Source organism: Bombus flavifrons, chromosome 6, assembly GCF_040668555.2.
Source record: "Bombus flavifrons isolate JBK064 chromosome 6, iyBomFlav1_principal, whole genome shotgun sequence".
In the NCBI taxonomy this organism is placed as follows: Eukaryota; Metazoa; Arthropoda; class Insecta; order Hymenoptera; family Apidae; genus Bombus; species Bombus flavifrons.
The window spans coordinates 7471274-7485675 of record NC_138447.1 but is presented as its reverse complement, the minus strand read 5'-3'; the positions used below and the strand labels follow the sequence as shown (position 1 = coordinate 7485675).

Here is a 14402-nt window from a genome sequence, read left to right as displayed (position 1 = left end):
CCAAGCGTTCATCGATTAAATATTATTGTTAGAATCAATCTATGGATTTTCCATCGATCTCGAAACATTTCCCTGCCTTATCTATAAGCCAAGTATAATATCGAGAACAACCATACATCGTTTCCAACAAGTACGTACGCACGTATACCATTCGTGGCTGGAAAGTTGGCTAGGATTTCAGGCCGGATCGTTTTATAGCGTAATAGTAGCAGCTTTCCTGACACAGTCTCAAAAATAAGGCACACATATTTTCGTTAGAGGGCGAAATGTTCACATTTACAAGTCGAACGAAGAGCCAGCAAAATACGTCTCTTAGCCCCGCGTGTCATCCTGCTAGCCAACTTTCCAGCCACGCGTAGTAGATAATGGGGCTTCCCTTCCTTCCCCACCTTTCGTTTCTCGTCCCTTTATTTCCTTTCTTCTTTAGTTCGTCCTCTTCTCTTTCGCCTCCCGCTTTCCCACCCTCTCGTCGTTTGTTTTCCGTCCTTCTCGTCCCCTTTCCCTTCCCCTCTGTTTCTGCTTCCTTCCTTTCCACCTTCTACGCTTCCGCCCACGCTTTTACCTTTATCCCGTCCTTCCTGTTCCTTTCCCTTTCTCTTCGTACACTCTGTTTTCCTCTCACCCCTTCTATATTCACTATTTCCCTCTTGCCTCCTTTGTTCTCCGGTGGCGGGCGACGAGCAACATAAATATTTATTTATTGCGTGTACATACAGCGACGGATGTGTACAAGGGAAAATGCTCGTTCGTAAATTCAACTAATCGAAGAGTTTCGTTTCTCTTATATGTCTGTAAGATTCAAGAAATACATTTCTTCTTGAATTTACTTACAGATATAGAATGACATTGGAATTTTTATTTCGCGCTACAATTACGGATCCTGTTGATTCGTATGGATTACAGTTTAATGAGTAAAGTACGTTGAACCTGATGTAAAAGAAGCTTCCCTGCCTCTATGCTCGCACGCTATCGTATACACAACGATTAATTTTTGTCGGCAAATCTAGCGATGATGAAAAATATGTGTTGCAAAATGTGGAGTATACGACACGCGGCTCTGCAAAAACAGTTCGATGACTCAGGTAATTGAATATGCATCGAACCAACGAAGAAACTATGATTAAGCTGTTCGTGCTACTGCCTAGTATCTCAGCGGGAAACAATTCGTGGTATAAATGCGATCATATAAAATTATATGTCGTTTTTCCTCTCCGAAGGAAACGAAATGACGCAATGTCGTACTCACCGTGTGTACGATGTGTTTTGTGTCGCTCGTGGAACGTAAAGGACGTCTACGGGGACGAAATCTCGATACCAGCCGAACGAGATCGATTCTCTCGCTCGGAAAGTTGGTCTTTTATTCGAAAAGTACATATAACAGCTCCTTTTTCCTACCTTCGCAATTTCGTATTGCAACAGTCGTAAAACATTTCGTCTTCCAAAAGGAGAAAAATATTTACCAATATCCTATCGATTCGGGGCCAATCAAACGACGTTCCGACGAAGGAAAGCTTGTCTAAATTGTCAATTTGAAAGAGGCAGAAGAAGAAGAAAACGAAGGGATAACAATCGTCATTCGTATTGCTCGGTTTTATTATACATCGAGAGCTTAAAATCCCGACAGAAATGAAGTCGGCAGGTCAAGAATAACGCTACTACGTCAGAGGGTCCAGTTTTTAGACAAATCGAGTTCCGCCTATTTCCACAACAAGCTGTTTAAAATTTCAATGCATCTGTACGTCTCTGTAGCCGATATCGTGTCTATTGATTTGGCAACTAAGTGACTGCGGATTTTGTCAGTACCACCTAATGACAAAATCCGCAATCACTTAGTTGCCGTGTTCCTAACACGTTGATTGTCGCGTCACCCATATTCCAGTGACAGAAAAGTTTCTGGTCGGGCCGTGTCACCCGTATTCGGGTGACGCTTATTCGACTACTTGCGAAGGATCATCGTAGGTGTTTGAAAAGATATTCCACAGAAAGTTATAAAAGTAATACGAAGATGCTTTATTAAGAAAATTATTTAGAACGTAAAACTTTGAAGCATTCTATACAAAGCTGAGGTAGGTCGGGACAATTTGGACAATAAGTTGTTGTTTTCTTTAAATTCCCTCGTGTGTTTGGTCGGTCCGTTCGACGTCTTTTATCCGCATAACATAGTTTACATGCGCGTCTAATGCTTCTTCCGGAACCATCTTTCCGAACGATGATATTATGCTGACTCCGTCGAAGACAAGGATTTTTTGTATTTTCAGACAACCCTAATAATTTTGCAGCTAATAATTCTCTAAATCTTCTAATAGTTACATCCTTCCTTGTTGCAATTTTGTAAACCGTCAAAGCGTTTACATCAAAAATTCTCAGAAGGAGTTGAATGCCAAGTTTTCGATACTATTTGATTCCTTTTCTAATTGTGGTGATGTAGCTGCACATGAGCTAGATGACAATTCGAATCATGTTGTTTTGCCTCGGAGTATCAACATCGTTAGGACATACGTAACGTAATAATAAATAAACTCTGTCAAATAAAGAGGAATTTAAATTTTCCGATACTCCCTTGTGACCAGTAAATAAATAAACGCGATCGTAAGGTGACCAGTTTATCAGTCTCAGTTTCGAGCGATCTAATTAGCGATCTATACACAATCTTTAGCGAATCTACTAAACCTATTATTTAGCGAATTTATTAAATATTTTTAAATACATTTGATGATTTCAACAGGGAGTTATCTCGTCATTTAAACCTCACGACCAACCATCCTCTACAGTGGCATAAGAAATCATTTGGTCAGAATAATCTATACCACAAATCCCTGAAGGATTTCATTGAAAACACGCTTGGCAGTCAACGTGGTAACGCGTCGATGCGTAACACGGCGCAACGTATCTCGCAAGTGGAGAATTGTAAAAAATTGAGCGAAATAACGCGGGTTCGAGCTGGATACAGGATCTCCAAGCTTTAGAATCAATGGATCGGTGAAATCCGTAACTCGCGACGATCGACTCGGTGGTCAGATAAACGGTAACGAAGCCACAGGACAAAAATGGGAAAAAAGGAAAACGCGGTGGAAATTGCACGATTCGATAGATTCTCTCTTTCCGATGTTTTGCATAAGATTAATCCGAGCTGCCGTTTCTCTCGGAGGCTTGCACCGCTTCGTGACGAATAGCTATTATTCTGCCTTCAACGTCTCCCGACCAAACTAGAGCCCAGCCCAGACTACGAGTTATCTATCGATTGCGCGATTCTACCGCGTCTACATTGTACAGAGCTTTATTTCGTGCTACGCGTTACTTCTCACGTGACCGAGCACGCAAATCATCCCTCTCTGGGTTTGCGTGGATCGCGAGCTACCCTCTGCTCGTCGCTTTCTTCCGTACGCAACTTTGTTCCACGCTCGTGTTAACTACAACTCGAAAACCTGTCCAATTTTGCCAAGCTGAGATACAGCGAAACTTCGATATACGTTAGCGTGCTGAAGTATGTCTTTAGGCACCTGCTGCAATTCGATCAAAAGATTGATATCTTTCCTATATTTTCAACGTCGTGGTAGATCAACGTTATCTACTGTTAATTTCGTTCCTTGCTTTTCCATGTAATCTACGTCGAATTGCTTTGCAACGTTTCATTTGGAACAGGCAATATGTCTATTCTGCGTCGCTCGAGTTCTATGTTTATGCGTAATACACGGTTGATACTATGTGCACTTTTTATAAACTTTTTGCAAATGCGGCTAGAATCTCACTATTATTCACAATTATCCACAATTATCAATTAGATTTAATAAGTCTCGATATCTAGGTAATGTTCATGACGACTATTCGTCCTATATACTATTCTTTTTTTCTTTTTTTTTACTAGATATACGTATATTCGCAGTAAATGTCTCGTAACCTCTCTATATATTGCGAGATTGGTCTCAACAATAAAATTTTAAAAAGTTCCACGTAATACGCGTAATATATTCATAAAACCTTGCTATGGTAGGCGTACGAGTACTGCCGTGAACAAGTGTACATTTTATATATTCGCAAGGATCTCGAAGCGTCCAAATATCAATGCGCGTTAACAGGCAAAATAGAATTTTCATTATGCTTGAAACGTCTACAACGTCAACCGACTGACCGGCTGATTTCATTTCCGATATCGTAGACGGCTTACTTAAATCGTTGCACGTTCCGGGTAAGCAATAACTTCCGCTCAGCCGTCCTTTCTATTTAGCGGAATTCATTTTCCTACGTCGTCGTGAAGTAAAAGAGAGACAAGGTAAGGAAGAAAAAGGAAAACGCCTTGTCATTTGCATGGCAACTGTACTTAATGGCATCTTCCGAAGGAAAATGCCTTTGAAATTCGTTGCTTCTCCACGGGGAAATTAACGATACGCTACTTGACTGTCGTCCAGACGATTCCACGCAAAGTACCAGTGATTCGGGGCTCTGTCTCGGCTCAAATTCGGCCGGCAGCGTTCGCGACGCAGTTAGGCGCCGTTTTGCATTTTGCGTAGCGCGCAAATTCTCGCGTGACCAAGCACGCAAATAGACGTATTTCTGTAGCACGGCTGGCTATTGGCCGGCACGTTATTCTCATAAAACGTGGTCATTATATCGCCGCGGATCTGCCGACTCGTCAAACAACTTTTCGTAGATCGAAAATTCTCCTCGCGTTTCGAAACGACTCGTAGGAAAAAACGACGTAACGAGTTAGATACGAATCTTCGACGCGATTGCCAGTTGATATCGTTTCTATTCTTTCTAGCGGATTTGTGGCAGTGTAATTTCAGTGTCTTGATCGTACTAAGAACGATAGTTCCGAACGAAGAAAATCAATTCGCGATAGCATCATTTTCTAAAGACGATGTTCCATATTTATGAAACACTAAACTCGTGTAAACGAGTTTTAGTAGTTGCATGCGAAACACGGCGAAATCTGTGTTTCGACAATTATGTTACATAAATTGAACACAGTCAGCGTGAAACACGTGAAACTCGTCATCGGGATTTCCTACTTTTTGCTGCTGGCGGCTGGATAAATGGACGCGCGTTATGAAAAAAATCGACTTCAGACACCAGGCTCTCCCTTCGATTTTGTGTGCCGCATTGAACGTAAAAAAAGAGAGAGAGAGAGAAAAGAAGGAGATATAAATACATGGCATCACTAGACTATTACCGCTTTTTGCTATAAAGTTATTTTAAGTGAAAGAGGCATAAGCAGATCGTTTGAAGTCGAACGGTACGTACAACGCTTTTGTAAATCGAAATCAGCCTCTTGCCACGAAAATGATACGAAGGTAATCGAGGCGATAATCTACAGAAAACAATGGATGTTACACGTCTCGTTAAGTAAAATTCAGTCGAATCGCTTCTGTGCTTTTGTCCCGTTACTGGATGTTGCGTGTCGTTTGACTGGAGAATTTCTGCGCGAGGCAGATCTCGATACGCGTCCGCAAGGTCGCCTCGAAATCTACGAAAATCGTGTTACGCAAGAAGATATACATTGTGTAGCTTGCGACGAGCAGATCAAAAGGGAAGATATACAAATGCCAGATTTTCCCACAATCGTCTCACGTTCGTTCGAAACTCGCGTATAAGCTCCTTTCCGAAGGACAATTTTCTAGAAACCCGAGCGTCCAGACGTTCGAACAAATCCAACGAACTGGAATTGTGACGAATGACAGTCGTGAAAATTTCGAAGGCAGAAAGGAGCGTCCTAAATTTCGTGGGCTGCGTTTCACGACCGAATGAAAAAGCGTTAAAAAACTGTACCCTTTTTTTTTCATTTCGACAAAAGACCACCTGTTGCCACGTAACAGGTGATGCATCGATATAGAATCAGCCGTGCGATTACTTTAATTTTCATTAACGAGTTTTTTGCTCCTGGTATTCGTCGATAACCGCAATTTGCCAAGAACGGGTTTCCTTTGTGTTTTCTTCGTGACAGTTTGAGAATGCGATTGCGTAGAAGATTGCGATCGAAGGAAACGTACACTGCCGATCGTAAGTATCAGGACACGTGTCCTGGGACACTCAAATCGAACGCGTTTTACTACATTTATTTTCTATTTATTTCTTATTTCACGCGTATCTTACGCGCCTTATAACGTACGATATCGGCTAAAGTAAAATTTGTTGGACTTTTTTTAACGAACAGGTGCTTCGATACTTGTGGTTGGATTGGATCTACGAAGAAACGATGTTATCATACGTCCTTTTCCACTATTTCCCTGTTATTTTAGCAGAGAAATTACGCCGTGATTATGTAAATTTCTTCGCTTTCTATTTGATTCGCGTGAAAATATTGCTCGATTTCCAGCAGACATCCGGAAGAACGTGGCTGATCTTCAAGATCAAAATTTTCTTTTCAGCTCACTTTGTGTAAGTAAAGACATTTTAGCCACTTTTTATCGTGTTCACGAAACGTTCGCAGGACAAAAAATTGCGAAGCACATGGACGTAACGCGACACCAACTTTGTTGGACAATTCGTAGAAGATGGAAAGAAGTTGCGAATGTTCGCAGAAATCTAAGTTCTCGGATGTTAGCCGGTCAACCGCTGTGACGTCTCACGTGCCGCACGCGATATGCAATGGACGATACTACTTTTTCACGGCCGAACTAATGCGCGATATCGTGTAAAACGAAGAAGCTTTGCCAGCGGACCAAACGTTCTCGCTTTACGCCGAGTCTTCTTTCAAGCGAACCTCTAACGCCCGCGGCTACGTTAACCCATTTTTCACAGAATTCAAACACGCTGCGTCCCGTTACGTGCGACTCTGTCGCTAAGCTACAGCCGGAACCTTTAATCTTTCCGAGACATTACAGTGAAACACGGTTTTTGTTTACCTTGTGAATCGAACAACGAGAGAAAAACAAAAAACAAGTTAGACACAAGTGTCTAAATACAGCCCTTAGATGAAAAATATCGCAGCGGGCGCGTTAGTTCTACGAATATTTTTATCCTGTTAACTGGGAAGTTTAGTTTGAAAAGTGTTTTACGGGGTGCGTAATTGAAATCAAGCAACGACGAGTATACAAGTGGAACGCAGGGCAAATGATGGTAATTATAAATTTTACGAAAAAAGCAAAGCAAAAAGAGGAAGAATTACATTTTTATTGAATAAAAAATTAACGATTCTTCGCTGAAGCAGGTATTGTTATTAAAAATTTTTAAATTGCCAGAAAATAATACAGTGAAGTAGACGAAACGTGGAAACAATACGCAGTAAAGTACGGGAAACAATTCGGGGAATAGGCAATATACGCGGTAAAATGGGGATACATTGGGGAAAATGATCGATTCAATTCAGAAAAAGCAATACGTTGTACGAAGCACGACCGATATACCAAAGAGAATAATCAAATAATCAAACTTTTTTTTTTTTAAACACATAATAGATTTACTGCAAGTATAAAAGGAACGTACCATAAATAAATGCCATGCATATTACTTTTTACTGAAATGTTCAGCTTCTATAGTAAATGACAATTTTTTATTTCACACGCCGAGTATACGCGTCAAGCACATCGAAATAAAGTTTTCGATCGACGTGTATACACGACGAACTCAGTTAAACCGGTTAACGCGTAACGCCAACGAAACCTGTCTTTTACGAGTAAAAAATGAGGAGAGTCGAACGAAACGAAGTCTCGAATTCGGTTTGACATAGGATCGCAAGAAGCTAATACGAAAAGCAACGAAACATTGAATCGTAACTGTTACGAGACTAATGTACTGGTACGATACAACTCAAAAGAATTATTACAGAAAGAGAATTAGATTATTCTAATTTTCCTGACACTACCGAGATTTATTTTGCCATATAGAATCTCGTTAGTAACGGAGCTACGTATTCCGTTTGAAAAATTAGACCTAATTAAAATGTATACTTTGATCATAAACTTAAGTGAGTCATAGCGCGTGCTATGGCGTTCATTCTCAAAGGAAGAGTCCGCCTCGAAAGAGCTGAAGAAACTTGAATCAGCATTGAGTCATCCGTGACAAAACGCAGTTTTCAACTTTGCACGCGCACGTGCGTCATCAAGGTGTTAATCCGACTGAGAAAAAGGTAAACTTCGAGAAAGAAGTTTGTGGTAGTCGCGCGAAAAATCCTAACCAAGTGTGCGTTTAACCTCCAAGTGCCACGAGTACTTCTCCTTTCCACTTATCCAAGATTAGGCGATTGCGGTTGGGAATAAGCTTCCCAGGCTCGTGGAGACTAAACGCGTTATTCGACAGCTCGCAGCACCGCCTACTCTTGTGTTTTTTCTTCCCTCGTTTGAAAGTGTACGCCGAACTTGGCGTCCTGCCTTTTCCTAACTTTTGAATCAACCTTACAGTTCCGTGAAATCTCCTGATGTCCATCGAGTAAGAACTTGGAGAGAGAAAAAAAAAAAAAAAAAAAAAGAAAAAGAGAGTGTCGCAGCTTCTAAGGATTCCAAACTCGTAGTCGGCGAACTCGAAGGGCCCACGGCTTAGAATAAACGACAGCGTAATAAAATACAGAGCTGCTTTATCTCGGAACTTTTGACAACGGACGTCCCGTAGATTCTATTGAAAACGAAATGTTGAATTCGAAATCCAGCGAATCACAGTTCGCGCTTACGTTTTTATCTTACGTCAGAGTATAGTGAGGAGCAATTGAGGTCGTTCAAGGCATACGCTAATCGACTGGGAAACTACAAGCTAGGTAACAACGATAACGTTAGAAGAACTATTCTTGAAAATTTACCTTAAAATTTACCGTTATTTGCGCTTGTTATTATCTCTTTAAGATACGCGAGCTTACCAGCGCGAAGGATATTTTTTCTAAGAATCGAGTAGCGATCGGTTTTCTTAGCTACTCGACCGAAGCGGCTACAGCTCCACTTTTCAATAATTCGTGTAAATCGATGAAAACTTACTAAAAATCAAGTACAGATGATCCTAACACCGCGTATCCCAAGTTGCGGCGTGAATCATTTCTTCGAGATGGGAATACTCGGTGAATAAAAGCAGCGCGTTGAGCGACAAAGGCCGTGGAACGGTATAAAGCGTTAAGCAACGAAATAAAAAGAAAAAGAAAGACAAGAGAGAGGCGAAATGCGTGCGGGGTTAAAAGTGGAGACATTGTGTCGTTAAATATCACGTTGGAAAACGTTTGCATTGGGGATATTCGGAGACAAAACGAAACCCGAGGCAGGATATACAGATATCGTAATGGCAGGAGCGGATGAATAGTAGACAAGAAACACCATAGAAAGCTCGGACAATAGTTGTCCCTTTGAAAAGCGAAGGACAGTCACGTGGAATCAACGGTGGCAATTTCGATGAAATTTTCGTTGCTCCGAGCGACGTACGTTTTCTGTTGAATTTTATGAATTTCACGTTGGCAGATTCCGCTAATTGGGGCAAACGGTATTTTGAAAACGGATGCGCGACGGTCAAATTATTCTCCAATTATACCAAACAATTTACAACGCTAAAATCGCGTTATTCATTTTACCGATTGAATTTGCCAATAATGTTACAAGCAATTTGGAATAGCGGCACGAAGGTCGCAAGCTTTTCTTTATTTCTAATCACGTGGTTTATCGTTTGTTTACGATCAATTGCTCCAAGAGAATTCCCAGTACTTTTGATCGCGTGATAGCGCGATCGAAATCTTGCTACCGTTTTCGTGTACTCGATTAAGGCGCGAACGATCGACAAGAGATTATTTTACACGCGAAAATGAACCGAGAATGTGAAACAAAATATATTTTTATAGGACGCTTAGATACGGACAAGCAGATAGAACGAAAAATCTCGTATCGCTCGAGGAAAAGACAAAACCATCGTTGAGAAAGCCGAAAGCTTTGAAAGAACAAAATATCTCGGTGTTCGTCCTCTTCGACATGGACAAAAGTCTAAATTACGTTTTCATTTCGGTAAAACACGATTCGTGGTCGCTTAAAGGAGATTTAATTAAATTCCAAGCTAGGAATATAATGCGGGCAAATTTCAATTTCTCCCATGAGACCCGCGAAGAAGACGTCCCCGTGAGAGGCCTTTGTTCTTCTTGCCTCGCGTTAGAACGTATTTCGAGAACGTCGTTTCATCGGTCACCGGATTCCCGCTTCTCTTCTCGCTTTTTAGATATAAAATTTAACGGCAGAAGAGATCGATAGTTGTTCCATGGAGCCGGTCACTTCGTTTCTAATTCCTCGAAGAAGCCGCGTCGATGTGCTTTTGCTGTCTTCCTTAAGCGAAGAGGCGGGATGTGGAATTAGATTTCCATTCCGTCGAGAAACTTGAATCCCGGCCGAGAAACTCCGCGATACCAATGGTGCAGCGTCGTGCTACCACTCAAAAAAAAACTTGCCGCAGAATAATTAAGAGAAACTCGAACATCTTATTTCGATTCGGCTTCGTTTCGGCTCGCTAACAAGTGGCCGTGTATCCAATCAATTTGAACGATATAATAAAGGAGTAAAAAAATTCGATAATTAGTTGGACCGGCTTCGTTCAATAGCCAAATCGATAATTAATTTCACGTTACCAAAACTGCTGCTCTGTTTGGTTGTGGGGTTACGCGTGTATTTACCGTATCGAACGTTTCAACGTTTCAACAGACTGAATTTAATTAATCAATCAAATTTTGCTCATAGAATGTTCGTTTATAGAAAATCTAGAACCCGCTTCAATCCATGTTCTTTACAAATTGGAATAATTACGGCGTTTAAAAGAGCACAAAACTTTCCAACTAATTAATTTCTTTGCTTCTAAGATTCTCGTTTATATTCGATCTGGGAAACTAGGACGAACCCTGTATCAAATTTTTGTTTACGAATTGCGATAATTATCAACTACGTTTAAGCGAATACGAACTTTTAAACCGCTTAATCTCTTTGGCCATAAGTTCTCGCCTAAATTCTATCCGGTGCAAACTAGCACGCTCCCTTATCGAACCCATTTTGTTTGTAAATCGAGGCGATCAACCACGTTTCAGAGAACAAAAAATTGTTAATCGATTAGCCTTTTTGCTTGCAGGATTCTCGGTTGAATTGGACGAAGGGAACGCGCGTATTATAGAAGACGAATCGATTCGATGGAGCGGAAGGTCGAGGTAACGCGAGTCGCGTTAATCTCGCCTCCTCGGCCTTTCGAACGAGCAAACTACTTGGCCGCTCAGTGAAGAAACAACGAGCCGAGACGGCAGGAAAGAAACATTATTACGAGCATATGCAAATACCGCAAGAAGAATTAAACCACAGTTACAATCATCGAGGTGCATCGAGACGATTCGAGCTTGCGTTAGCTTATAAAGTCCTCGAGTGTTACATCGTTCCCCGTTTTATCATGCAAATGAACCATCAACAGCGAAGAACAAGGATAAATCCTGAAGACGAGCGACACTGCATACACCTAAATCCGAAATGTTATTCGACCGGCTTAAACACGCTTCCATTTGGTTATCGTCACGTCTACCTACTATCAAGTACTTTGACTCCTCTTATCGAATTAATTCTTCGAACTGACGTCGGAAGTTATTTCAGACATGTAGTTAACACAGTATAGCTTGCAAAAATATTTCAACGGTTATCGTGTACAATTTTTCTGAATACGTTACTCGTGTGTCGTGCAAAACGGTAATTATTTAAAACTTTACGCTCTGCAGTTTTGTGTTTTTCTTCTTACTTTTTTATTTTTTTTATTTTTTCCGAATATCTGCGAAGCTAAGAGAGTCCGACACTTTCGTGAAAGTCGTTTGAAATCGAGTTTTGCGACGTATTAAAAAATCGTCGAAATCGGTGTCGAGAGTAAACTTTCAATGAGTAATTATCTACGTAACTTCTCGAAATTTCCCGAACACCGCGTAGACAATTTTTATTAACGTTAATTACGGTTCTTTCTATACGTCTCTTTACGCGATATTACGACGCGCTTTAATCAAAGGTGCAGAACTCTTAACTCCTCGGAGTAACCGAGACTGGTTTCTCCACCTCCTTGATACTCTTCTCGAAACCTTTGCTGTTTGTTGTCGGGTTTCAATTTCATCGACGACGTCGCATCACGCTTCTATATATCGGCCACGCTTAAGATATCATCCGGTGTACATATGTACTTTTCTTTGCTTATACGTATCTTCCGCGAGTGTAACGAGACTATCGTATCACGGTTATATTAGTAAAATTCCTAAACGGAAAATGTAAAGCGGAAAGCCCGCCGTAAGCCGATAACCGAGGACTATGTACAATAATGTAAAATTCCAAATAAATCTGACAACGTATGTACGATAATGTACATAGAAACTACAGGATATTTAATTTGAGAATACATAGTGGCACGTAATTCGTGGTAAACCCGTGGTACATTTATAGTGCAAGGAAGAGATTCGATGGCTCGAAAGAAGACGACAATGAAAAATAATAAAATTGCTCTATTTTCCAGTTCCAATGGGATGATTTTGTTTCATCGTGGAACTTAATCGCGAACTCGTTGGGTTTCCAACTTGACGAAGTTGGCCATCAAAAGGCAGGGTGCATCCCCTTTAATCGTACAGCATCTGTGAGCGGGAATCTATGGGCGATCGAGTAGCCGCATGTTAGGAACAAGGGTTATTATAAAAACGTGAACGACGGAAGTATATTCCTGGATGACCTGCGCACATTTAGCCAATCAATCGGTCGCGTAATCTTCAACGAGATAAGCTTCACACCTTGACCGTTAACGTCCCTCTTCCACGCGAGAACCATGTCTTTTAAGCTACTTTAGTTCTTCTTTGTAAACTTGATAAAAAAAAAAAAAAAACAAACAAACAAACTGTCTACTTGTGTTGTGTCTTTAGTTGGATAAAATTTCGCAGAAAATTGGAGAGAAGCGAGTTCGAATTACGCATTTGGTTGGTTATTCGTACAACGCTTTGAAATTTCTAAAGGAAATGTTCATAGTTCGATATAAGTAGCCTAATTCCGAACCTATTCATCATGATTAAACTAAGCGACGAAAATAAACGACGTTTCGCGCTTGATATCTTACGAACTTGAACAGGTTTCGCGTAGTTTACTTTGGAAGACCTCTAATTTAAGATCGGGCGAATCGCGAGAGCTGATTTACGTAATTCCGCCAATTTGTATAGACCTGCTCGTTATCTCGCGGAATAAGTCGCTTTACCTAGACGAAACTGGATCTTAAAGGATTCGCATACATACGTAGTACAATACATCGAGACAGATTACGATACACGTATCGACTTCTAAGTTCCATTAAGGGGGTATTCTGGTCTAGAAATTTGAAAAAATCGAAAATTTTTATTTTTCAAATTTCCAAAGTTTAGACATTCAAGAATATGCCCTTAAAAGGATTTTTCAAAATTTCAATTATTTTATGAGTTACAGCCACTTTTGTGACGCGGCATCTGCTCCGGTCCGACTGGAACAAATGAATAATAGACGGTAGACGTTGTCCGAGTAAACTTGTCTCAAAACTTTAAACGCGTTTTTCTCGAAACTACCTTTTTCGAGTTGACGTGCACGATATCTCAAGTTCTAATGAACAGATTTATTTTAAATTTGGTCTGAATATTCCTTATATACTCCTCTATCGTCCGGACCACGCTCAGCTCAAAATCTTTAATATTAATATTTTTTAAACGTTCGGAATTGTCACAAAAACGTGCGAAATAAGAAATTTTTTTCAAACGGCAGTCATTTTGTGAAAAAATGTTATATTGTCTTTTCCAAGGTTCAGGCGATAACGGCATCCATACTAATTAAGAATCCGTTCGCATTTTTTGTTTCGGATGACCAGAAGGGTTGATATCATGCACGCCACGACACCCCATTTTTTTGGCAACACCCACTTTGCCAGCTCATAACTTTTTAAATATTGAGTTTTTTTCATTGAATTTTTTACGTAATCTCGAAATATCAATAAACAAATGCTAAAAAGAAGGATAGCAAAAATATTTTTTGTTTCGCTTGTACAGAGTTTCAAAAATCGCCCGAAATTCATGCCTCTAGACCAGAATACCCCCTTAAACCGCGTAATCTGTCGTCTAACGTTAACGTCGATGTATACTTTCGTATCTGACTGTTATTCAACGCCAGCGTTATCATTAGGCAGCGGATATATTTATGCAAATATATATTTTCACGAAGATAATTGGAAAAAACGGAATCCAGATAGAGAATTGTTATTTTACGTGTCAAGTAACTCTACTAACTGTTGCTAATTCTGTCTGCGCTTATATTACCGATGCGAAACGTTATTTGGAAAGGCTTCAACATCGACGAACAGGTAATTAAGTCCGAAGATTCCATTCTCACGTAGCTTGAGCGTAACCCGGTGCACGTTTCATGTATCGCTACCACGTGCACTTTGATCTGGTATTCGTTTAGGAACATTTCTCGCGTACCATTTTTCGCTGTGTGATATGCATGGTT

General features: G+C 40.5%; 1 protein-coding gene across 9 annotated transcripts in view; it reads right to left on the bottom strand.

The window, feature by feature from the left end:
* Positions 1-14402, bottom strand: part of LOC138180954 (serine-rich adhesin for platelets) — a 58386-nt gene that overhangs the window by 20842 nt on the left and 23142 nt on the right. Inside the window, exon 2 of one of the 9 annotated variants that reach the window (XM_069115332.1) lies at positions 390-789. The exons of the other annotated variants lie outside the window; for them this stretch is intronic. The gene's annotated coding sequence lies outside the window, so the exon portion shown is untranslated. The remainder of the gene's footprint in view (positions 1-389; positions 790-14402) is intronic. 9 annotated transcript variants of the gene reach the window in all.